The following is a 24,618-nucleotide window of genomic DNA, read 5'->3' as shown; positions in this document are numbered from 1 at the left end:
GTCTGCCAGGGCTCTGGATGGCTCTGGTCCCCGCTGAGCTCATCCCCGCCGCCCGCCGCCACTCAGAACCAGGAGTTGCCTCTTCCTCCCAGAGCCTCAGCTTTTTGCTCTAAATCAGGGCTCCAGCAGGCATCAGCACTTGCATGCCCCTCCCTACCACACACACACACACACACACACACACACACGTGTGCGACGGTGATGGATGGACCCGAGGAAAGAGCATGTCCTCCCTGGGTGTCGGATTTCCCGTCTGCAAAGACGGTCCTCGGAGTCTCACGCGGGAGTCTCAGGGGCTGCAAGGCGAGGAAATGACCACTGCGATCGCACCGTTTACGGCACCTGCTCCCGGAACCCAGGCGCCAGGCTCCATCTCCCTCCATCTCCCCAGGCTGCTGGTCTGGAGGGAGGAGAGTACACGGCAGGGGATGTCCCACGGCAAATCGCGCAGAAACGCACAGGGAAAGACGGCACCGCTCCCACCGCCCCTTCCTTGCTCCAAGCGTCTCCGACAGAGCAGGTATACACACACACACACACACACACACAGAGGTTTCTTGGTTTCCTCGGGGGACAGGACTTGGGGGGGAGAAGGGGGTCCTGGCCCCAGGCCCTGGTTGGCTCAATGTATACATGAGCACCGGAGAAGTGCGCTAGAGAAAGGAACAAGGCATTCGCTCCCTTACGGGTGCAGTCTTCAGATGGGTCATCACCACAAGGCTTTCGCCAACAACCCCCAGCAAAACCAGGGCCTCGTGGGGACCTGCTCAGAGAGGCCTGCTGGTTCCGATGCGAGCTTGGCTGCACCCTTAGCTGTCACGGCCACAGAACAAGAAAGACAGGCACGCTGGCTGTCCCCACTCATTCCTGCGGCCATCAAGGCTCCCTTTCCGAGAGGGTGGGGGAAGATGAGAGAAGAAGGCACGAGGCTACAGGACCAGGAGTCCCCACAGGCCACCGTGCTGGGAAGGCCACGTGGGGCGCTCTCCAGCAGGGACAGCTGCTCCATGCGTGATGACATCACAGCTGGTGACATCACGGCTGGTGGCACCCCTCGCTGCTCTAACGCAACTGGAATGAGCGTGTGGGAACTCGATCTCTCACCTCCTAACCTCCTATCCATCTTCCCCGCTCCCTTTGTTTTGTCTTTCCTTCTCTTTTCCTCCTCAGTGGCCTTGCAGGTCGGGGAGCCAAGAGGAGAAGCAGCCCCTGAGATGTGGCACAGCTTTGCAGTCCATCACCCCCAGGAAGGTCACTCTGCTGTCCTGGATGTGTGGTGGGGACAAGAGAGGAAGGGGCGTGGCCCAGCCCCTGTCTGCTAGGGTACCGCCCCTCCCTCTCACTGCCCTGTTCTCCTGGACTTCCACACCAGCCCCTGGGAAAAAGGGCCTTCAAACACTGAGTAGGAACACAGCACCCAGCTCAACACCCCGCTGGGGCTCCCAGTTCCCCAGGAGGGCAGGGCTGAGGCCTGCAGGCCCTGCCTCATCTGGCCCCCAGGTCCTCGCTGAGCCCCAGCCACAGCCACGCACCTGTGCTTCCACCTGCTGGAGACTCCTGCGCTCCTGCTTTGGGCCTCCATGGCGCTGCTCGTCCACCCCAGTGCCCCTCCCCTCCTGGGGTCTGGGCTCCAGTGCGGCCACCTCCTCAGTTTAGTGCTGCCCCCTCTACCTGCCCTGGACGGCACACTGGAAGTGCGTCTCTACCTTCGTTTTTTTTTTAAAGATTTATTTTATTTATTTTGAAAGACAGAGTTACAGAGAGAGGTAGAGAAAGAGAGAGAGGTCTTCCATCTGCTGGTTCACTCCCCAGATGACCGCAATGGCCGGAGTTTCGTCGCTCCAAAGCCAGGAGCAGGAGCTTCTTCCAGGTCTCCCACATGGGTGCAGGGGCCCAAGAACTTGGGTCATCTTCTACCGCCTTCCCAGGCCACAGCAGAGAGCTGGATTGGAAGAGGAGCAGCTGGGACTAGAACCGGCTCCTATATGGGATGCCGGCACTTCAGGCCAGGGTTTTAACCCGCTGTGCCACAGTGCCGGCCCCTCTACCATCGTTTTAACTTTTTTCTAACACAAAACCACCACCTTCTTACATGCTTGGTAACTGACTTATTGACTCCTTTCCACTGTCTAGCATCAGGCCTGTTTTGTTTGGCCCCTGTTCTCCGCCAGGTACCCGATAAATATTAGATAAATGAATGAATGATTGAAGGAGTTTATGAACAAATGAAGGAGGAGGGAAATTATCACCATTCAGGTGAGAGGAAGGGGCTGCATTTTTTAAAAGATGTTTATTTATTTATTTGAGAGGCAGAATCACAGACAGAGAAAGGGAGAGACAAGAGAGAGGTCTTCTATCCGCTGGTTCACTCCCCAAATGGCCGCAATGGCCAGAGCTGGGCTGATCTGAAGCCAGGAGCCAGGAGCTTCCTCAGGGTCTCCCAGGGGTGCACCCAAGCACCCAGGCCATCCTCCACTGCTCTCCCAGGCCACAAGCAGAGAGCTGGATAGGAAGAGAGGCAGCCAGGGCACAAACCGGCACCCACATGGGATGCTAGAGCCACAGGTGGAGGTCTAGCCTTCTACGCCACAGCACCGGCCCTGGGACAGCATCTTAGGAAATGAACTGGCGCTGGGTGGCGGTCACCTGAGCAGGGAAGGTAGAGGGCTGGGGCAGGCAGGAGATGCTGTTCTGGGAAAGCAGTGGCCTGGGAGTCACTCGGGAGCCGTTCCCTGCGCCAGCACACGCTCAGCCCGGCAGTCACCACGCCCGCCCAGTGGCTACACTGTGACTTGTTCCAGGCCCTGCTCCCTCCAGCGACCATCACTGGGCACCTAGTGTGTGCTCCTGGCCCTCCAGGGGAGCAGTGAAAAAGGAACAGGGTGGCCGATCAAGTAATGGAAATGAGCCCGTCCTGGCTCACCCTACTCTGGAGGCACCAGCTGGGGAGGCAGAGCCCGATCACCAGGCTACCCTGAAGGTGAGCTAGTGGACCGCGCAAAGGAGCCGCCAGTCCCAGGGGCCCTGCTGTGGGGCTGGGACACACAGGTGGTGACACGCGGAGCAGGCGGGGAGACACGGGGCGGGGTGGGGGACAGACACGGTTAGGACAGCTGGGCTGAAAGATCCAAATGTGAGGGGGAAGTGGTGGGAAGGGGGGCTGAGAGGGTTTGTCCATGGGGATCTGGTGGCTGTGACAATACACAGAGACCCACAGTAGCTTCTGTAAAATCGGAGAGTGACATGTGAGCTTCTGCCGGGCCCAGCCCTGGCTGCTGCAAGTGTCTAGGCAGTGGGGCAGTGGGTGGAAGATTCCTCTCTGTTTCTCAAATAAATAACACCCAACTCAACATAGTTTTTTTTAAACCGAAAGAAACTGGCAGGTTGAACACAGAGTGGGCGTTGTGACACAGCAGATTAAGCCGCTGCTTGGGAAAATCGCATCCCATATCCAGAAAAAAAAAAAAAAAAAAAGCCAGTTTGAGTCCTAGCTCCTCTGCTTCTCGTCCTGCTTTCTGCCAAGGCACCAGGGAGGCAGCAGATGAGGGTCCGGGTGCTTGGGTCCCTGCCAACCACACAGGCAACCCGGATGGAGCTGCTGGCCCTGGCTGCGGAAGGGCAGGCATCTGGGGAGTGAGCAAGCAGTGGGCAAATCTTTCGTTCCTCCCAGTCCCACCTCCCTTTCTCTGTCACTCTGACTTTCAAATAAATGAATAAATAAATAAATAGATCCTTTTTTTTTAAAAAAAAAATAGGCTTAAGGAAGGAACAAACAATTACTTTGGGGCTGGTGCCGCGGCTCAATAGGCTAATCCTCCGCCTTGCGGCACCGGCACACCGGGTTCTAGTCCCAGATTCTGTCCCGGTTGCCCCTCTTCCAGGCCAGCTCTCTGCTGTGGCCTGGGAGTGCAGTGGAGGATGGCCCAAGTGCTTGGGCCCTGCACCCCATGGGAGACCAGGAGAAGCACCTGGCTCCTGGCTTTGGATCAATGCGGTGCGCCGGCTGCAGCGCGCCGGCCGCAGCGGCCACTGGGGGGTGAACCAAAGGAAAAAGGAAGACCTTTCTCTCTGTCTCTCTCTCTCACTGTCCACTCTGCCTGTAAAAAAAAAAAAAAAAAAAAAAAAAAAAAAAAAAAAAAAAAACCACACAAAACACAAAACATAACAAAAAACTACTTTGGAAAGGAAAGACCGGAAGTCCTAACGTTGGAGCCTTTTGTCGGGATCTCAGCTTGTTCCATGAAAGCCACGACTACGGAAGTGGGGAGGACGTTCAAGGTGAAAACTGCGTGGAGCAGCTGTCAGGCCTTCGGATTCTAGTGGAGGGGGTGGGGCTCAAACCGCGGGCCACCTTCCTTGTAACCAATCCACATGGAATAAGGTAGATAAACGAGGAAAAGCACTAACACACAGGGCCTTGCTAGCTCCCAATTTTTTTTTTTAATAATTACTTATTTATTTGAAAGGCAGAGTTATAGACAGGCAGAGAGAGAGAGAGAGAGAGAGAGAGAGGTCTTCCATCTGCTGGTTCACTCCTCAAATGGCCACAACAGCCGGAGCTGCACCAATCCGAAGCCAGGAGCTTCTTCCTGGTCTCCCACATGGGTGCAGGGGCCCAAGGACTTGGGCCATCCTCTGCTGCTTTTCCAGGAACATTAGCAGGGAGCTGGATCGGAAGAGGAGCAGCCGGGACTTGAACCGGCGCCCATATGGGATGCCGGCATTGCTGGCAGCTGCTTTACCCACTAGGCCATAGCGCCGGCCCCTAGCACCTAACTTGTGATGAGTGTTGTCTCACGCACTTCTCGTTCTGCCCGAGAACCGGGCGTTAGGATCGTGTGTAACAGATGAAGAAGCTGGGGCTCAGCCATCTGCAGGAGCACAGCCAGGGCCTCCCAGAATTAGAACAGAAAGACCCACACTTACTGTACACTCAACACGTCCCAGGCACTGCCCTAGGCGCCGATCTCCTCTGACCCCACGCTGCAGAAAGGACTGTCTTTAGTATGTCCATTTTACAGACAGGGAAAACCAAGTCCAGAGAAGCGAAGGTCACTGGCCCCTGGTGGCAAAGTGAGGGAGTCATGGAATCTGGATCTGCAGCCAGGCCCCGGCCCTCCGGTCCCGTTCTCTTTACCACTACACCAGACCACCAGTGACAAATCTGCAAAGTTACCAGTCTGGCTCCAAAACCCCGCCTGCATTGCTCAGCACTCCCTGTCCCAGGCTTCACAGGAGAAAGCAACAGTCCTGCCTGCAGCCAAACGCGCCCACGTTCTCGGCTTCCGGCTCAGTCACCGAGACTGACACGGCCACAGCTGCAGCTGCTGTGGATAACGGGAGTCTGGACAGCTAGAGGCAAATCAAACTTCCTACTTTATTAGAACCAGACTTCGCCATCCGTGACGGCCCACTGACCCACACAGACAGACTCTGTGTCCCGGAAACGCAGCAGGTGCAATCCACCTGTCCTATCTCCTGTACTCACAGGCTCCTTCCTGTACATGGCAAGACCTCCGTGTCCTGCGGCCTCTGTGCAAACAAGGCAGGCGGCAGGGGCTGACAGGCAGTGGGCTGGGCAGCCGCGGCCACTCCCGGACATGGTCAGCAGGCCACGGCGAGGGTACCAGCCCGGCTTGGGGTCCAGGCTTCCTCACAAGCTACCAGGGCAACCTTGTGTCAGTAACTGCACCTCGGTTTCTTCATCTGTGGATTGGGCGTAACTTGACCTACCTGCTGTTGCCGTGAGAGATGCAAATAACTGAAGCCAAGTAAAAGCCAGGGGAAGGCGGCCCGGCCCGGATTAACAGCCATGACCACGTGTGCCTCTGACCCTGAGTCTCTGGGCCCTCCTCTGGTGGTTAAACTGCAAGCCACCTACCTGCCAACCAGCGCCCTGGGCTGCCGTGCAGCGGCGGGAGGGGCGTCTCGGGAGAGGAGTGCAGAACCCGCCCCGTGAGAGGTGACCGCGAGCAGCTCACCTTGCTTCCTTCTGGCCCTTCTTCCCTGGTTAGAAGCACCCGGCACGTCCGTCTGAGACCTCCGATTTCACCTAGAAACATAAGGGGAAGGTTACACCAGTGCACCCATCTTCCGGCCCCTGGTGTGGAGCTAGGTGGCCCTCTGTGACAGCCCCCTGGGGACATGGGCGTCGAACCCACGTTTTCCTCTTCAATGCCATCTAAAATGACAGAAATTCAGGAGAAAGAGAGAGAGAGACACGCTTCCAGGGTCAGCTATGGACACAGCCACCCTGGGGAGTGCTTTCAGAGAGAGGAGGTTTATGGTGACAGTACAGCGGACCCCAACTCACAGTGGGCCTTTAACACAACACGATCTGTGCTCACGGTGCGGAGGTGTACCTGGGGCCTTTCACACAGAATCTGTCATGCCGTTCTGAATTTTCATCTGTGCCAAGTTTACTGTCAGAACATATGTTCCGACATCAAGGTCAGAACACGGGCTCTCGAGGCTGGCGCTGTGGCATAGTGGGTTAAAGCCCCAGCCTGCAGTGCCGGCATCCCATATGGGTATTGGTTCATGTCCTGGCTGCTCCTCTTCCAATCCAGCTCTCTGCTGTGGCCTGGGAAAGCAGTAGAAGATGGTCCAAGTCCTTGGGCTCCTGCCCCCACGTGGGAGACCCGGAAGAAGCTCCTGGCTCCTGGCTTTGGATCAGCGCAGCTCTAGCCATTGTGGCCGTCTGCGGAGTGAACCAGCAGATGGAAGACCTCTCTTTCTCTCTCTCTCTCTCTCTCTCTCTCTGCCTTTCAAATAAATAAATTAATTAAAAAGAAGAAGAAGAGTTCTGGAACTGGAAGGGAGGGGTGCCAGGGTAGAGACATTCACCTCTGACCCTAACCTATAGACTGGATTCACCCACTGGGGTCTTTGGGAAGAACACCCAGCACTCCGCAAATACCGACTCTACCATCGATCACGACGCCCTCCCTCGTGGGTGTCCACAGGAAAGGCCCTCTCGCACCATCCACGGAATTCCAGAACCAATGCCCACAGACGCCAGCACAGCCGCTGTCATGGCTGCTGTTGCTGACACAGATGCTTAATCTTCAAATCCGACCTCTGTTCCACGCCATTCGGACACCAGGAAGAGTAGTATTTCAAAAGGTGTGGCAAGATAATAGCTCCATTCTAAGCTTCCCCGTCATTAGGCTCAGAGAAATCACCGGAGACCCGTAGGTTGGCAAGTGAAAAGACAGAGGAGAAAGGAGAGCGGGGGAAAGCACGCCATCAGACTTGAAACACAAAACTCGTAACCTTCACGCACAGAGAAAGGATTGTCTGGGTGGTGTTTGTTCCTCATCGAGGGCGCATCACACGTCGTCCACGTCGTCTCCTTGCTCCTGAGGACAGGGCTCCGCTGGGGCCCTGCGGCCACCCCCATCCACCGACCCTGTCTTGGGATTGGGTCGGGGTCCCCCTAGCCTGTCCCAGACCCCCCATCCCCCAGTGCCAGAGACACCTGTTTGCTGGGTCTGCCTCCCTTACCACACCCAAGGACTTAACCCAGGGTCAACCTCAGATGCAACAGGCCCTTGCCTGCAGAGCCAAGAAACTTGACAATTTCAGCCTTGTTGGACCACGCAACACTCAGAACCTACCTAGCCGACCAGTTAACACTAGAAAACGCATTGAAAGGGGGCAAGCAAAGCCACACGGTGCACCTCACCTCCAACCCTGGCCTCTGGAACGGATTCCCGGCCCTGCTTTATGCAAAACTATCCCCCACCAAGTCCGATCCATTTTCAGCTTCTTATTGGGGTGGCAGGAGGAGAGCATCCAATAAGCCAACTCAAGCTGTGAGCCCAGATCGAAGGAAATAGTTTCAAGGCCGCCCCTCCAGAAGAGCTCTGGAAGAGTTTCAAGGCTGCCCCTCCAAGCAGAGACCTGAACTTTAGCAGGAGTAAATCTGAACTCCTTGCCCTGTCCCATGCATTTCCGTTCAGCAAACTGGGTGGCAGAGATCAAGAGAGACAGCAGTGGGAGACCACAGGGGATCTTCCTAACTCCTCTTGGGGAAAGGGGGCTGAGCAGGGGATGGGGGAATCTTACAGCTGTGGTTCTCAGGCTTGGGGTTCCCTGTAACCCCACCCCTTCCCTGGGCTGCTGGAACCCATCTGCAGGGGTCCTGGTTGGTAGATCCCCCCCCCAAGGAGGTCTGGGGTTCGTCTGCTGAGGCTGGTAACTTTGGCATCAGTGTGGGGTAGGGTGGCAGCCTGGGACGGCAGGTGTTTGTCACATGTCTGGCTGAGCCTCCCTCAGGGGCTCTTAGGACACACGCTGAGCAGAAGGGCTGAGAGAGGTCCCTCTTGCACCCTGAGCCCAGCCTGTCTCCAGCCAGGGCTTTCCCCTCAGGGACGAGGGCCAGGCAGCTCGGAGCCATCATTTGTACCCCAGGAGACGACGGCCCCCTCCCCTCTTTCCTGCGGCCCAGTTCTAGGCACCGGATCTCTGCCTGAATGGTGGTGCAGCGGTTGGGCCTCCACCTGTAACACCAACATCCCATTTGGGAGAGCTGGTTGGAGTCCCCCGGCTGCTCGGCCCTGATCCAGCTCCCTGTTAATGCACCTGGGGAAGCCCAAGTGCCTGCACCCCTGCCACCCACGTGGAAGACCTGCCTGGAGTTCCTGGTCCTGGTTTCAGCCTGGCCCAGCCCTGGCCATTGTAGCCATCTGGGGAGTGAACCTGGGGATGGAAGACCTCTCTCTCTCCCTCCATTTTCCCCCTTCAAATAAACAAATCAATATGGAAAGGAAGGCAAGGCAGCACCTGGAAGGACCCCTGAGGCAACACAAGGGTGCTCCTGCTCCGTCCGTTCCATAAAACCAGCAGGGTCTCTTTTTCACTGGCGTTCTGCCCTGGCCTGGTGATCACAGCCTCCGGGGGAGCCTGGCCCGCCCACAGAGGCTGACTCTGCCCACGGCACCTCGGCTGGCACCTGTCGGCACTGTCCTCCCTGTCATGACGGCAGAAGACGGGGGACGGTGGTTGGCAGCACCCCTTGGAAGTGGGACAACGGTAGCACGCCACGTCCAGCGGCAAACCTATGCAGGAGACCAGAGACCACGCGGCGGCCCACAGCCTGCAGCTTCTCCCTGCCCCTCCTTCCTCAGGCACCCTCTCCCTCCACGGGCCCCTCCTGACACCTTGGATGTCTTGCACCACACAACTCCTGGTGACTCCCGGCCCAACCACTGGCCATGGACTCCTCCAGCCAAGATGGAGGGCCCGTGCCTCCTGCATCCCTCTGACAACTGAGGAACCAAGAAAGGAAAGCAGCTAAAGCCACAGCAGACGGCAGCCAGGGAATCGCACAGCCCCGCACACCCCCTGCCTTCTCAAAGTGCACCGGGAGCCAGGCTGATGGAGAAGCACACGTGCGCAGGGAAAACCTTGGGGGCTGGAACTCGGAATTTGCCAAACCCCTGGATCCCCTCACCCAAGGCCAACATGGGCCCTGGGCCCCTGATACTTGTAGGGTTCTGTAAAAATGTTCTCATTTCTTTTCTAAAAGATTCATTTATTTATTTGAAATTCAGAGTTACAGAGAGAGAGAGAGAGAAAGATCAAAAAGATCTTCCATCTGCTGGTCCATTCCTCCCCAGATGGCTGCAATGACCAGGGCTGGGCCAGGCCGAAGACAGGGACCAGGAGCTTCCTCCAGGTCTCCCACGTGGGTGCAGGGGCCCAAGAACTTGGCCCATCCTCCTCTGCTGCTTTCCCAGGCGCATCAGCAGGGAGCTGGATAAGAAATGGAGCAGCTGGGGCTCAAGCCAGCACCCGTACAGAAGCTGGTGTCAGGCCACAACGCCGGCCCCCTTTCTCACTTCTTGTAAAATCAGAACAAGTAAAACAACTCCTGCACGAAAGCCTAGGTAACAGCGTACAGTCTCTCTGGCCTGACACCACTGTAGTTGTAAAATACAATTTTTAACACATATATGGCTTCTATAGAGGGAGGAGCCTAGGAAGACGAAAGTGCCCAAGGTCACGACCTTCACAATCTACTTCCTTCCAATTCCCAGCCTTTCCTGAAGCGGCCCCTCCCCTTTGAATATTGCTGCCTCTGCTTGCCCTTCCTGGGAGACCCCTACTCCAGCCGGGGGACTCGTCCCCACAGCCGCCTCCCAAGGATTTATCCGTTTGGCCCCAGGCAAGTTCATCCGAGGCCCCAGCACTGTTCCAGCCAGGCAGGAGCCCCGACAGCTGCCACCCCGCCCGCTGTGAGAACCGAGTCTGGCAGGACAGAGCAGGGACTCTGAAGTCTAAACACACGCTCTGCCCCCTGCAGCATAAACAGCAAGCACACATCACACCCAGGCCTATAAAAGATAATTATACAATCTCATCTGGCAAATTAGGGCTGCAGCGCTGTCTAATCCTCACAATGAATCTGAGGGTTGGATCGCAGGAAAAATTAACCTGGATCTTTATTGGGATTTGCCTCCGGGTCAGGATTAGAGTTTATTTATCTCTTTCATTTTCCTGCTAAGGGAGGGTGGAGAGGCCTCCTCTCTTGCCTGCCCTCCCCACCCCGCCCAGGCTTGGCTGTGAGAGGAGCCAGCTGCCAGGGGATCTTTCCCATGTGCGACCCAACTCCAGCTAAAGTCAAAGGGAGTGCCAACTAGGAGCTGGGAGAGTGGGTGGGTGACTGGATGGATGGATGGGCAGGTAGGTAGCCAGAGCTGGAACAAAGAGGCTAGGTATGTGTGGGGAGCAAACCGGACTAGACTGTTACTGGAATTAAGACTTATTCTATGCATCTGCTCTCCCACAATATGGCGCTGGGAGAGAAGTAAACAGCTTCCGCACAGCTGCCTCCAGTTCAACTAATAAACTGTAGGACTTGCTCCTGATTGGAGGAGAGCAGCGTACTCGGCGTGTGGGCAGCCGAGTTAGGATTGGCGGAGGAGGACTATAAAGGAGGAGAGAGACGGCATGCACCAGGAACATCTATGGGGAACATCTAGCTGAAGGAACACCTGTGCAGCCCCCGAGAAGAGCTGGCCGGCGGTGTGCCGCTCCCCTGCGGAAGTGGGGAATGTGGCCAGGGGGAACTGCCCTTCCACGGAGGTGGAAGGGATAGTAGCCAACCCGGGAAGAACCAGCAGCAAACCCGGGGAAGGCCGAGCAGACGAAAGAACAGCGCAGGGTCCTGTGTCGTTCCTCCACGAAGAGGGGGAGCGACAGTATGCATGGAGATCACTAGCACTCTCTAGCACTCTCTCTCTCTCTTTTTAAAATTATTTATTTATTTGAGAGGCAGAGCTACATAGACACACACAGAGAGAGAGAGAGAGAGAGAGAGAGATCTTTCATCTGTTGGTTCACTCCCCAAATGGCTGCAACAGTCAGAACTGAGCTGATCTGAACCCAGGAGCTTCTTTCGGGTCTCCCACGTGGGTACAGGGGCCCAAGGACTTGGGCCATCTGCTGCTGCTTTCCCAGGCCATAGCAGAGAGCTGGATCAGAAGAGGAGCAGCCAGGACATGCTGCAGGTAGAGGTTTAGCTACTATGTCATAGCACCAGCCCCTCACACTCTTTTAAGTAGGTAGATCGGTAGGTAGGTAGGTAGGTAGGTAGGAAGGAAGAGAGAGAGGGAGAGAGAGAGAGAGAGAGAGAGAGAGAGAGAGAGAGAGAAGAAAGAAAAAGAAAGAAAGAAAGAAAGAGAGAGAGAGAAAGAGAGAAAGAAATGGTGGGTGGATGAATAGATAGGAAGTTTAGGTAGGCAGATAGGTAGGAAGGGGAAGGATAGACTGATGGACAGACGGATAGATAGTAGACAGACAGAAAGACTAGACAGGCAGATAGATGATGGACGGACAGACTCACAGAAACACAGACTTTTTCACAAGCAGGAAAAGGGCAGGCATCCCAAACCAAGGGATTCATTAGCTGACCCTGACTCAACGCCAGGTAAACAAATGAGCTGACAGCCCCAGTGGCAATTTATCTCCTAATCATTCTGGCTCAGCTCTGAAATGTTTACTTGGAGAACACTCATATGTACACATTTCTCTAAACACATGGTTTTCCTCTCTCCTCTTACCCCCACCCTCCCCAGGGAGGCAGTTTTCACAGGAGTCAGCGCCCATCTCCGCGGCTCACTCAACAGCCAAGTGACCAAAGGGCTGTTAGCACAACGCCAAGACAACCTGACACCAAGCAGGGTCATCCTTCGGCCCACAACAAACGAACCCTGGCAGGCCAGTGAGCTCTCTCCTGGCTCTGATCGGACGTTTCTGGGGGTGTCTCCAGGGGACGACCGTTCCCTACCCAAACTCAAGGCCAGGTCCACAGTGACTGGGTCCCCGGAGCTGGACTGGCAAGGCCAGGTGAGGACGGCAGTGGCCAGCACTCACACTCTCCTGGGCTGCAGAAGCGCCAGTGTGTTGGGGAACCAGGGTCATGTCCACAGAGGCTGGGCAGTGCTCACCGGACGACTCAACCCTGCCCCTCTACGGCCCCCACCTGGCTCCGAGAGGATGGCACGAGGAGACTCCAACTTCCATCAGTGTCGCTTGGGAACCAAGCTCCCCTACTTGGGATTAGGATTTATCTCATCTAGAAAATACACATACAGGTGTGTGTGTGTGTGTGTGTGTGTGTTATCAGAAACAACGACTTGATGGGAAAACAAACCTGTCCTAAATGTCTGTCTTTGCTGGGCAGCAACAACAGTATTTCTTCGGGCTGGCGCTGTGGTGTAGCGGGTAAAGCCACCTGCAGTGCTGGCATCCCATACAGATACCAGTTCGAGTCCCGGCTGTTGCACTTCCAATCCAGCTCTCTGCTATGGCCTGGGAAAGCAGTAGAAGACGATCCAAGTCCTTGGGCCCCTGCACTCAATGTGGGAGACATGGAGGAAGCTCCTGACTTTGGCCTGGCCCAGCCCCAGCTGTTGCAGCCATTTGGGGAGTGGGCCAGTGAATGGAGGATCTTCCCCCACCCCTCTCTCTCTGCCTTTCAAAATAAATAAATAAATCCTTTCCTTGGCTGCCTCTCTCCTTCTCAGACCCCTCGCTCTCATCCGCACGGATAGAGTTGTGTATCTCCTTCCAAAAAGTGCACACTTGTCTCGGCCACTTAGAGCCAGCATCTGAGCTGTGGGCTTCAACTCAACGGAGCTCGCCATCCGGCTGACAATGTGTGGGCACCTGCCAGCCGCCCCATCCCTCCGCCAGTTGGGTCACCCATAATCCCCATGGACAGGGGCAAGGAAATATCTTTTTTGTTGTGTTGTTGTTGTCCCATGAAGATGCAGAGGCCCAAGGACTTGGGCCATCTTCTACTGCTTTCCAAGGCCATAGCAGAGAGTTGGATCAGAAGTGGAGCAGCCGGGACTAGAACCGGTGCCCATAAGGGATGCCACAGCGCTGGCCCCGGAAAGGAACTTTTTTCCTGCACCGTGAACCTGGGGCCATGAACTTCCACCATGAGAGCCGTGCCTGCACGGGACATGGGCACGAGAGATGAGTGAGAAAATGCTAAGGAACCTGCAGGAGCACTACGGAGACCAGGATGAAATGCTCTGTGTACAGAGACCAGGGCAAAACACTCAGTGTGTCGCTGCAGGATCAGCGTCATGCCACGCAGGCGTGGGTTCCACTAGCAGCAACTAAAACCGTAACGTCACCACTGACCGGCTGTGTGGCCTTGGATACCTTTCTGGATGCCCGTTTTCCCAAGTGAAAAACGGGGCAGCAGTGGTAACGATGCCTAGGACGATGTGTTCCTAGAAGGCTTGCTTTCAAGTGGGTACCAAATCAAGCCTCCTATGCAAACCACAGGAAGTAGTCGATAAATGCTGGCTATTGCTATTACTATAAAAATTACAGAACTGCAGAGGTTATCAAACCAATTCAGAAGGAGAAAGCAAAGGGTTAACAGTAGTTCTCTCTGAGTAGTAAGTGCACAGGTGAGTTGCTTCCTTATTTCTGGAGATTTAAAGAGAACAGGCATTGTTTTGTGAAGAAAAAAATGCCATAGTATCTTATTAAGATAATGAAAATTGTTTTGAACTAGAAATAAAACTACAAATGCAATTTTTAAAAAATTGTAGAATTGCTTGCCAAATCAGAAATGTCCTGGAAATCAGAGACAAAAAAATGGTACATTGGACCCAAAGGTGGAGTTCAAGGTGAGGTGTGGCAAGGGTCTCCCCTGGGACCACAGGCTTGACCCAGAGTGACAGCAGGAGCCAGACAACCCAGACAGCCAGAGCTGCGGGCTCATCTCGCACAGATGGGGGCAGTGGCTTCCACTAAAGGACATGGTCAACATCAGCTGCACCGTGACTCTGCCCAAGAATCCTAACCCAGGTGACAGGCTGCAGGCCACAGGGTTGAACAGACCTGCCCGGTGGCATTTTCCGAATACCTGTGCCATTATCGACAGGCGGCTCTGGTGACAGTCATGTTTCGGTCAGGACCTCAGCATCATGCATGCCCCACGCCTGTTACGCAACCCAGGCTGGATGCAGAGGCAAGCGGAAACAAGGGGCCTGCTGCCCAGGCATGGGAGTGCGAGCCGGGGTCCCCAGAATCCTCCCGCCCACCCTCAGGCCTCCAAGCCGCACGTGGGCACCAGGGCTGGGGTCTGGACCCTCCTTCCTCCTCCCCTTCTTCCTCAGGAGTGCAGAACATAGTGGTCCCGGGGCTCAGTCCTCTGCCCAGCCCCACTGCTGGCCTCTTCCTAGAGGCCAGGCTGACCGCCAGTGCCCACCAGCATCTCGATTCACGCCCTTAGCTCCCTCTCAAGCAGGTCCCTTTCGAACCAGCCCATTCCACAGATCTGAGCTTCACCGTCGTCTGGGTCACCATGTCCAGTCACTGCCCCCGCTAATGCTGTTCCCCCTCCACCTTCTCTTCCATCCCTATGGCCCTTGGGAAACGCAGGTCCAGAGCATTCTCATCACAGCACCCCCACTCACTGAGCGCTGCCTTACGCTGCTGAATTCTCTCCACCCCACTCCCGGACGGCATCGCTTTCTGCCTCGCTCACTGGCTCACTGGCTGTATTTTCCTGCTGGGAGGCCCTAAGCTCTTTGCTGCCTCAGGGCCTTTGCACCTGCCGCTTGCTCAGCCTGAAACACTTTGTTTTAACTTTCCAAGTTTCTGCTCACACAGCCCCTGCTCACAGAGGCCTCCATCGTGACCAGGGTGCATAGGCCACCCCGGCACACCAGCCCTCTGTGACCTACATGATGCTTTGCCCTAATCTGAAGTCATTGCTTTCATTTATTTCTCTTGGGACACATCTGTCTTGTTTTCCACTGTGTGGTCAGTCCCTGAAACAGACCCTTTGGAGTTGAACAAACGAGGAGGGGCGGGGCACGTTAGTATCCCAGTGGGCAAGATAAAGTAATTGAGGGAACAGAAACTTTGTAAGCTTGCTCAAGGCTATGTGGACAGTAACTGAGTCAACTTTTCCCCCAAGTCCTCTGGCTCCCGGAGGCAGCACTGAGAGCGACCTTCTGTCCGCAGTAGAAGGAGAAATGTCGGGAGAGGCATAGCAGGGAAGGGGCCTCAGGTTGTGGGGTGGGCACGGTGAGCTGTGGCGTGGGGGCAGCAACGCCTCCTTCGGGCTCCAGGTCTTCACGCTTGTCCACTCTGGAGCTGCCCCAGCTTATGGTTCCAAAGCACCGGTGAGCTCGGCCAAATTCTGCTCCACCATCACTAGTCGCTCCTTTCTGCCTTCTGCATCCAGACCTAGCCCTCCACCCCAAACAGGCGGCCCCGACCTCGGACCCCTCCTCTCCGCTCCCCAGCCGCTGCGTCTGACGGGGTCTCGCCGTGCACTTTATCCAACCGCGGCCCCCACGCCACAGCTCACCGTGCCCCACAACCTGAGACGCCTTCCCTGCTAAGCCTCTCAACGCCTCTCCCTCTAAGCCGAGCCCAGGTCCCTCTGCCCGCAGGAGGCCATGTGGCCTTGAAGCCCTCGGGGAGGGCTCACCCTTGAGCATTCTTGTGCCCCAGATTTGAAAATGGGAGGAAGGCTCAGGTTATCCATCCTCCCCCTCTCTCCAAGGAGACCTCTCACTCCTGTAGGGTGGGCAATATGGTCTCCGTGTTGGAATTCCTGGAGACCAGCACTGGGGACGATTAACGGAGAGCGTGGTCTGCCCCACGAGCTGCGGTCCGTGGGACACCACCAATGTCGGCGGCCGACCTCCACAGAGCTCTCTCGAGCAGGCTAAACCAGACCTGGCCTTGCTGCTGGCGGTGCTGTGTCCTCCCCTGGGGTCTCTCCCAATCCACCTCCATCTGGCGCTCCGCGCTCGGTCTGACTCCCCACTCTCTCCCAATCTTCCTTGGGCAAAGTCTCTAACTGGGGCTTAAACATGGAGTCCAACACACTGTGCTTGAAAAAATAAATCAGAAATCCATGAGCCCCCAGCCTCCCCTCTTTTCAAACCCCATCCCTGCTCCTAGGGAGACGGTGGCGCCCGCACCCAACAGCAAAGCGGCAGCCGGGCAGCCCCCGGCCGGGCTCCTGTTGCCACCGGAGTCGAGCACAGAGGTGTCCCAGGCCCAGCTCCACCAGCCCCACGCCAAGACTGAGCCCCCGCCTCCCAGTTTCACCATGTTTAAATGGAAAATAAACTGCCCAACTTGAAAACACTTTTCCAATGATTTTTTAAGGAAAAATGAGATCACAGAAAATCAGGGAGGTAGGTTTCAACGGTGTGACCCCAAGCAACTTTTTTTTAATGGAAAGAATCCCCTAAGAGACTTGCTCACCACACTTGGGAGGGGGGCGCGTTTGGGGAACCCTTAAGCCCCAGAGACCACCTGGGCGGCAGCAGCCCCTAGGCTGACGCCAAACTGCTATGACGCTATAGCCGCCTACACCCTCACTGCAAACAGCCCCGCTCCCTCTGATCCTCACGTCCAGCAGGAGCCTGAGGTCCCTCAGGTCTACACAAGCTGCCAAGGGCCCCCTTGCCAGCCAGGTCAACATCTGCCTGTGCCAGCGACACCAAATGTTTCCTAAACCCACCCCAGGCTCAGCTCGCTGAGCGAGGGACAGTTACACACGTTAACGCGCGGCCTTAATTAAAAACCGTTCAGCCAGGCAAATTCTGATACTTTTAAAAAGTCATTTGGGCAATCGCCTCCTTTCCATGCAGCAAACTTTCCAATCGAGCGACAGGTTGATGTTTCACAACGTTGTTTGTTTTAATCAAAAAGGTGGGGGTGGGGTGTGGTTCCCTGCTTCATTTTTTCAGGGGTCTTGATTTATTGATGGGTAAATTCTCACTTCATAGCTGTACAGTGAGGCTGGGGGAGAGCTGGGGGAGAGGGTGGCTCTCGCCTCCCAGGGTTGGTGTCTGGACTTGGGAATGCGCAAACAGCCACAGGGGCCAGCCCACAGCCCTTCTCCCACCCCGCTACCCTCTCCCGACACCCACCCCTACAGTGCCCCAAGCTCGGAAGCCCTGGTCCAGGCGCGCACCCCACCTGTCAGATCAGACAAGAGCAGCTTCCTGAACTGACACCCAGCACGGCGAGGCCACTTTAGCAAACCTGGGAGTCGGGGTGCAGAGCGGACGACACTCACAATCATTCCCAAACTTCTTTAAAACAGCAAAATGCAGAATCCTGGGTAGACAGTATGGGTCTGAATCCCACTTCCACCATTTCTAAGCCTTCAGGGGTAGGGAGTCATATTTTCTGCCCAGGGCCACTTGGATATATATAACATCATTCATGGGCCATCCAAAATTATCAACTTAAAAATTACCCTGGGGGCCAGTGCTGTGGTGCAGTAGGTTAATCCTCTGCCTGCAGTGCCAGCATCCCATATGGGCACCAGTTCTAGTCCTGGCTGCTCCTCTTCCCATCCAGCTCTCTGCTGTGGCCTGGGGAAGCAGCATAAGATGGCCCAAGTCCTTGGGCCCCTGAACCAATGTGGGAGACCTGGAGGAAGCTTCTGGCTCCTGGCTTCTGATCAGCACAGCTCTGGCCATTGCGGCCATTTGGGGAATGAACCAGCAGACAAAGACCTTTCTCTCTGCTTCTCCCTCTCACTGTCTGTAACTCGACCTCTCAAATAAATACATAAGATCTTAAAAAAAAAAAAAAGATTAGCCTGCTATAGATTTATCAAGTTTCGAGTCCCACCCACAGTTGCCTTGGCAGGGCCAGCCAGAATGATTTCGTGGGCCTTATACGGCCCGTGGGCTGGACGTGCCCCACCTCTGCATAAAAGCTTAATTTTTCCTTGCCTCTGTTTCCTCTTCTGCCAAAAACGTGTACAGTTGGTCCTCTGTGTCCAAGAACTCCACACTTGTGGATTCAACCAATGGTTGAAAATATTCCGAGAAAGTATTTGCATGTGGGGCAGGCATTTAGCCTAGCAGTCGAGACACTGGTTAACACACCTGTGTCCCCTACTGGAGTGCCTGGGTTTGAAGCCAAGCTCCCGCTCCTGGCTCCAAGTTTCTGCCAGTGCAGACCCTAAGAGGCAGCAGTGATGGCTCAAGCCATGGGGTTCCTGCCACCCATATGGGAAACCCGGATTGTATGCCCAGCTTCTGGCTCCCAACTCCATTCCAGGCATTGGGGACTGGGCCAGTGGACGGGAGCTCTGTGTGTCTCTCTCTGCCTTTCAAATAAGTAAATAACTGCATGTTATACTGGACATGTGGGATTTATTTTCTTGGCATGATTCACGAAAAAGTGCAGTGTAACAACTATGTACATAGTAAATGCCATATATCGGGCATTAGAGTTGGTCTAGGGATGGACTTGGAGTTATAGAGGAGAAATGTGTGTAGGTTCCATACAAATACTGCACCGTTACAGAGGAGGTACCTGAGTATCCACAGATCTGGTACCTGGCGAGAGATGACTACATAATAACAGTTCCTACCCAGAAGGCTGCTCTGAGGGTTAAAATGGCGACTGTTCATAGAGCACTCCCAACAGGGGCTGCGATAAAACAAAGGCAGGGGTCCCAGGGCCTTCAGTTTGAAAGTTGCTGCCTGTTCTGCACACTGAATACACCCGACCTTCTGTGTGACCCACACATGCCTGCCCCGGTCACGGGTGTGCAATGGACAGACGCCGGTTGGCCACGCGGAGGCGCAAAGTGAGCGGGGAGACTCACCCTCAGCGACTACACCCCCTGTAAGGAAGTCAAGAAACCATCCCAAGAGAACCTCCAGCGACCTTAGAACAACAAAGACAGGACACGGGTGAGCCAGGCCTCTATCTGAAGTCGCCTGTGTACCACGAAGGCGTCTCTGGGTTGACCGAGCTGCTGCCATACAGCTATGGGACCAGGCAGGCACCGCAGACCACGCAGGGAGAAGGGAGCTCCCAGGCTCCCCGGCGTAGGAAAGACTCCATCAAAGCAACTAACGCTCACGCGCAGTACTCAGTGTACTGTGCACAGCTCTTCCCTTGCACCTGGGGGAGCCCGGCTCTGGGATACCCAAATCCACAAATGCTCCAGTCCCTGACATAAAATAGCGTGGCATTTGCAGAGAGCCTACACGCGTTCTGCGGTCAACCTTACCCATCTCTAGATCACTTGCAATGCAAACAGTCGCTCCGTTACGTTGTTCAGGGCATAATCACAAGAAAAAAACATGAACACGTTCAGCGTGAAGTGATCTTTTCTCTGAATATTTTTTTTTTGGTTTTGGCTGAATCCGTAGATTTGGAACCTGCAGACACAGAGGGATGACTGTGTGTGAGTGTGTGCTACGTATGTAACACTCAGCATACTCTCTGTGTGCACGGTGAGACTGGATGACTGCATATATGCATCATACATAAATATATGCCATACACAGAATATTCCCTATCTGCACAGTGAGGCTGGGGAGAGAAGGTGCCCTCATCTCTCCAGGATTGTCCAGGTTGGGGCATCTGGGCTGGTGAGGAAGAAACGGCTGTAGGGTCATCTGCCAGAGGGTTGACTGGATTTCGTGAGAACAAGGCTATTGGGTACGTGGATCCGAATGACGGCTCTGGAATATTCTAGCTGAACCATCTTGAGCAGGGAGGTGTTTGCGACATGCGCACCACCAGGCACGCAGGCCAAGACGGGGACATGGAGCAAGCCAGGCAGAGGCAGCGTCCGAATGAGGCCATAGGGAGGCGCTTGGCTGTGTTCTGAGCCAGACAAGCAGGTGAGAGGAACCTCCTGGGAGTCCAGGGACAACAGGGGCCCCGGCTGCATTCACTCCCTTTATCACCTCCATCGGCAAACTCTGCAGCACCGGGCCTCATCTTCCCTGTGTCCCTGCGGTGATGTCCGGAGGCATGAGAGAACCGAGGCCAGGGCCGGGAGGCCGGAGAGCTGCGGTTGCAGGGGCGAGGCGGGCAGAACACGGGAGCGACGGTCCTTTTATTTGAGGAAGTCACATGTGGGCGGTGGCTGTGGGTGTCTTTGGCTTTAAATCCCACCAGCACAGAAAGAATACGCAGATACCCTAAGCGTTCAGTGGAAACTCTACAGCCCCACAATATGACACCTTCCTTTGCCAAGCTTGGCAGATCTGAAGACACCGTGCTGTGACCAGCAGCCCCACCCGCAAGCTGTTCAGCCCGGTTCCCCGGATCCCATGGCCACCCCCAGAACACGGGACAATAGGCCCCTGCCAGGTTCATGTAGCCCAGAAACCCACACCCTGCTCATTAATGGGGGGGCACCGCTAGCTGCTGGGCCCTGTTAGGGGGCTGCGAGTCAGAGGCAGACAATGACAGGAGCCCGAGACCATCCCATTCCTGGCATCAGCTGAAACACAGGAGATGCTGGGACTGGGGATACACGCTCTCCTGCCCCTTGCCAGGCAGGGTCAGCCCGGGAGTGGGGCGTGCAGGAGATGGAGGTCTGACTCTCCTGGGAGACGTCTCAGAAGCCTGAACACAAGCCTAACCAGCCTCTTCCCGAGCCCTGATCTGCTCACTGGTGTGCGTGTGAAGAAGCAAGGAACTCACAGCTGTCCTGCCTCCCAGGGCTCAGAGTCTTAGGCAGAGACCCCACAGAGCCCAACTCCACAGTGCACACTGCCCGTGTATCTACCCAGGCTGCAGAATCACGCATGAGCAAGTTTTCTTTATTTTTTGTTTGTTTTTTTTTTTTTTGACAGGCAGAGTGGACAGTGAGAGAGAGAGACAGAGAGAAAGGTCTTCCTTTGCCGTTGGTTCACCCCACAAATGGCTGCTACGGCCGGCGCACTGCGCCGATCCGAAGCCAGGAGCCAGGTGCTTCTCCTGGTCTCCCATGGGGTGCAGGTCCCAAGCACTTGGGCCATCCTCCACTGCACTCCCTGGCCACAGCAGAGAGCTGGCCTGGAAGAGGGGCAACCGGGACAGAATCTGGCACCCCGACCGGGACTAGAACCCGGTGTGCCGGCGCCGCAAGGCGGAGGATTAGCCTGTTGAGCCACGGTGCCAGCCGAGCGAAGTTTTCTCAACTTAGGCAGGTGAGAGGTCACGGTCATGACTGGAGAGGGGTCTGCGTGTGTGAACTATCCCCAGTGTTTCCAGAAGAACAGACAGAACGTGACATTACACGGACATCAGTGGAAGCTCAGCCCTACCGGTTTCCAGCATCGCTTGGTATACATCTACCTCCTCCTTCCACCTGGCTGCTCTGAGCCCCACGTCAAATGCCCTCAACTCACAAAGCTTCAAGCTGGGCATCTGCACCACAGGAACTCGTGGGCCTGTCTTACTGCCCCTGCTAGGATGGAGGCACCCTGAAGGCACGGTCTGCACTTGACTCATCTTTTCGTGTTGCTGGGTAAAGGCAAGATATCAGAGATTTTCACCTTACAAAATGCCACTGCTGGTGGCTGGCATTCTGGTGCAGCAGGTGAAGTTGTCGCCTGCGATGCCAGCAGCCCATATTGGAGTATCAGCTCAAGTCCCAGCTGCTCCACTCCCAACCCAGTTCCCTTCTCATGCACCAGGGAAAGCAGCGGAAGATGGCGCCAGTACTCGAGCCTTGCTACCCACATGGGAGACCAGGATAAAGCTCCCGGTCCTGCTTCTACCTGGCCCAGCCCTGGCAGGTGCAGCCACTTGGGGAGTGAATCAGAGGATAGATCTCTCTCTCTCTCTCTCTCTCCCTGTCTGTAACTCTGCCTTTCAAATAAATGTTAAAGAAAAAACAAAAATGCACTTTATGTATTCTTTTATTTATGTATTCTTCTCTAGTAAGAAAAAATTTTTTTATAAATTGCTTCCATTTAGGATGAAAATGGAGATGGTTGAGGTGTTCTGAATGTAGGAGGGGTCCAATTCTTTTTTTTTTTTTTTTTTGAAAGGTAGAGTGGACAGTGAGAGAGAAAGAGACAGAGAGAAAGGTCTTCCTTTGCCGTTGGTTCACCCTCCAATGGCCGCCGCGGCCAGCGCACCACGCTGATCCGATGGCAGGAGCCAGGTGCTTCTCCTGGTCTCCCATGGGGTGCAGGGCCCAAGGACTTGGGCCATCCTCCACTGCACTCCCTGGCCACAGCAGAGAGCTGGCCTGGAAGAGGGGCAACCGGGACAGAATCCGGTGCCCTGACCGGGACTAGAACCCGGTGTGCCGGCGCCACAAGGCGAAGGATTAGTCTAATGAGCCGCGGCGCAGGCCCAATTCTTTTTTTTAAGATTTATTTATTTATTTGAAAGGCAGAGTTACAGGGAGGCAAAGAGAGAGAGAGGGATCTTCCATCCCCTGGTTCACTCCCCAGATGGCTACAACAGCTAGAGCTTGTGTTCCTGCCACCCACATAGAAACCTTAAGTTCCTGGCTGTTGAAGGTAGTTGGGGAGTAAAACAGCAGATGGGAGGGTTCTCTCATTCTCTCTCTCTCTCTCTCTCTCTCTCTCTCATAGAAAATAATTTAAAAAACAGACAGCTTAAGAGCCTCAGAAGTTAGAGACAATGACATCTTCCAATCTCTCTTCCGGGTGAGCAACAGCCCTGCACTGAAACCCTTTGCAAACACATGGCACCTGCACCAGGCAGAAGAGACCAGGAGCCAAGCAGTCTTTATCTAGGGCGCGGCCTCCGCCTCGTGCTGTTGAACTTGGCGCTGGATCACTCTCCCTGGCGCGGGCTGCTCCGTGCACTGCAGGATGTATATCAGCATCCCTGGTCTCTGTCCATTAGGTGCCAGTAGCCTCTGCAGGTTGTGACAGTCACAAATGCCCCCGGATCACTGTCAAATGTCCCTTGACACAGAACAGGCAAAACTGCCCCTGGTCGAGGACTACTGGCTTAGAGTCTGCTCGGGCACTAACAGTGGACCTGAAGATGGCCCAAAGGTTGACTTCCCAAGGTCTAAGCTCCTCACCCGTGAGACGAGGCAACTGGGCTCAGTTGGGGTTTCCCAAAATAAGGGTGCTGGGTCTGGCGGTTCCTAAGATCACTCTTGCTCACAGGTACACACGGCATTAAGGAAAACCGCATCACACAGGAAGAGGTTTTTTTGTTTTGTTTTGTTTTTGACAGGCAGAGTGGACAGTGAGAGAGAGAGAGAAAGGTCTTCCTTTGCCATTGGTTCACCCCCCAATGGCCGCCGCGGCCGGCGCACCGCACTGATCCAAAGGCAGGAGCCAGGTACTTCTCCTGGTCCCCCATGGGGTGCAGGGCCCAAGCACTTGGGCCATCCTCCACTGCACTCCCAGGCCACAGCAGCCGGGACAGAATCCAGTGCCCCGACCGGGACTAGAACCCGGTGTGCCGGCGCCGCAAGGCGGAGGATTAGCCTATTGAGCCACGGCGCCGGCCAACACAGGAAGAGTTTTACTTCACCCAGTCTCTCTCAGTCCTGGCCACAGCAGGAAGTCCCATTTGGACTCAACAGGTGTCCACCTGGGCCATGAGAAAAGACAGAGAGCACTTTGAAGGCCCAGCATCCCGGGACAGCCCCAAGACTTAACTCTCCATGATTTCTTCACATCTCCTGCTGAGGTCAAGTGATGCCAGGTTCTGTTTATGAAGCCGAGTTCCCTTTCACAGTATGTTTAAGTAAAATCTGTGAAACCACAGAAGAAAACAAAAGTGCACGTGCCAGTATGGCCAACATCAGTAAAGTTCCTCAGAAGTACTGGAAGGGTTAACTCTGCCCTTTCCTGCTGGGTTTCTAACTTCCCACCAGACACTGCACTGGATTCCTCTTTTTTTTTTTTTTTTTTTTTTTTTTTTTTTTAAGATTTATTTATTTATTTATTTGAAAGTCAGAGTTATAGAGAGAGAGAGAGAGAAAGAGAGAGAGGTCTTCCATCCGCTGGTTCACTCTCCAGATGGCCACAATGGCCAGAGCTGCGCTAATGCGAAGCCAGGAGTCAGGAGCTTCTTCTGGGTCTCCCACGTGAGTACAGGGGCCCAAGGACCTGGGCCATCTTCTACTGCTTTCCCAGACAACAGCAGAGAGCTGGATCAGAAGTGGAGCAGCTGGAGCCCATAGGGGATGCCGGCACTGCAGGTGGTGGCTTTACCCGCTACACCACAACACCAGCCCCTGGATTCCTCTTACTGAACTCAAGACTTAAGGTAGTGCTAAACAAAAGTTGCATGGGGTGGGCACTGTGTCATAGTACGTAATGCTGGCATCCCATATGGGCTCCAGTTCAAGATCTGGCT

The 24,618-nt window shown here is 55.1% G+C and overlaps 1 long non-coding RNA gene across 2 annotated transcripts in view; it reads right to left on the bottom strand.

Annotated features, from left to right (window-relative positions):
- The window catches only part of LOC103351609 (uncharacterized), a 174,997-nt gene that overhangs the window by 23,838 nt on the left and 126,541 nt on the right, over positions 1-24,618 (bottom strand). The window contains exon 2 of one of the 2 annotated variants that reach the window (XR_007911368.3): positions 5,882-6,052. This is a non-coding gene — a long non-coding RNA (uncharacterized LOC103351609). The remainder of the gene's footprint in view (positions 1-5,881; positions 6,053-24,618) is intronic. The other variant, XR_007911367.3, reaches the window with a different exon arrangement.

Source organism: Oryctolagus cuniculus, chromosome 17, assembly GCF_051225735.1.
Source record: "Oryctolagus cuniculus isolate XC-2025 breed Fujian yellow rabbit chromosome 17, ASM5122573v1, whole genome shotgun sequence".
In the NCBI taxonomy this organism is placed as follows: domain Eukaryota; kingdom Metazoa; phylum Chordata; class Mammalia; order Lagomorpha; family Leporidae; genus Oryctolagus; species Oryctolagus cuniculus.
The sequence above is the reverse complement of the archived record's forward strand: the minus strand, read 5'-3'. Positions and strand labels throughout refer to the sequence as shown.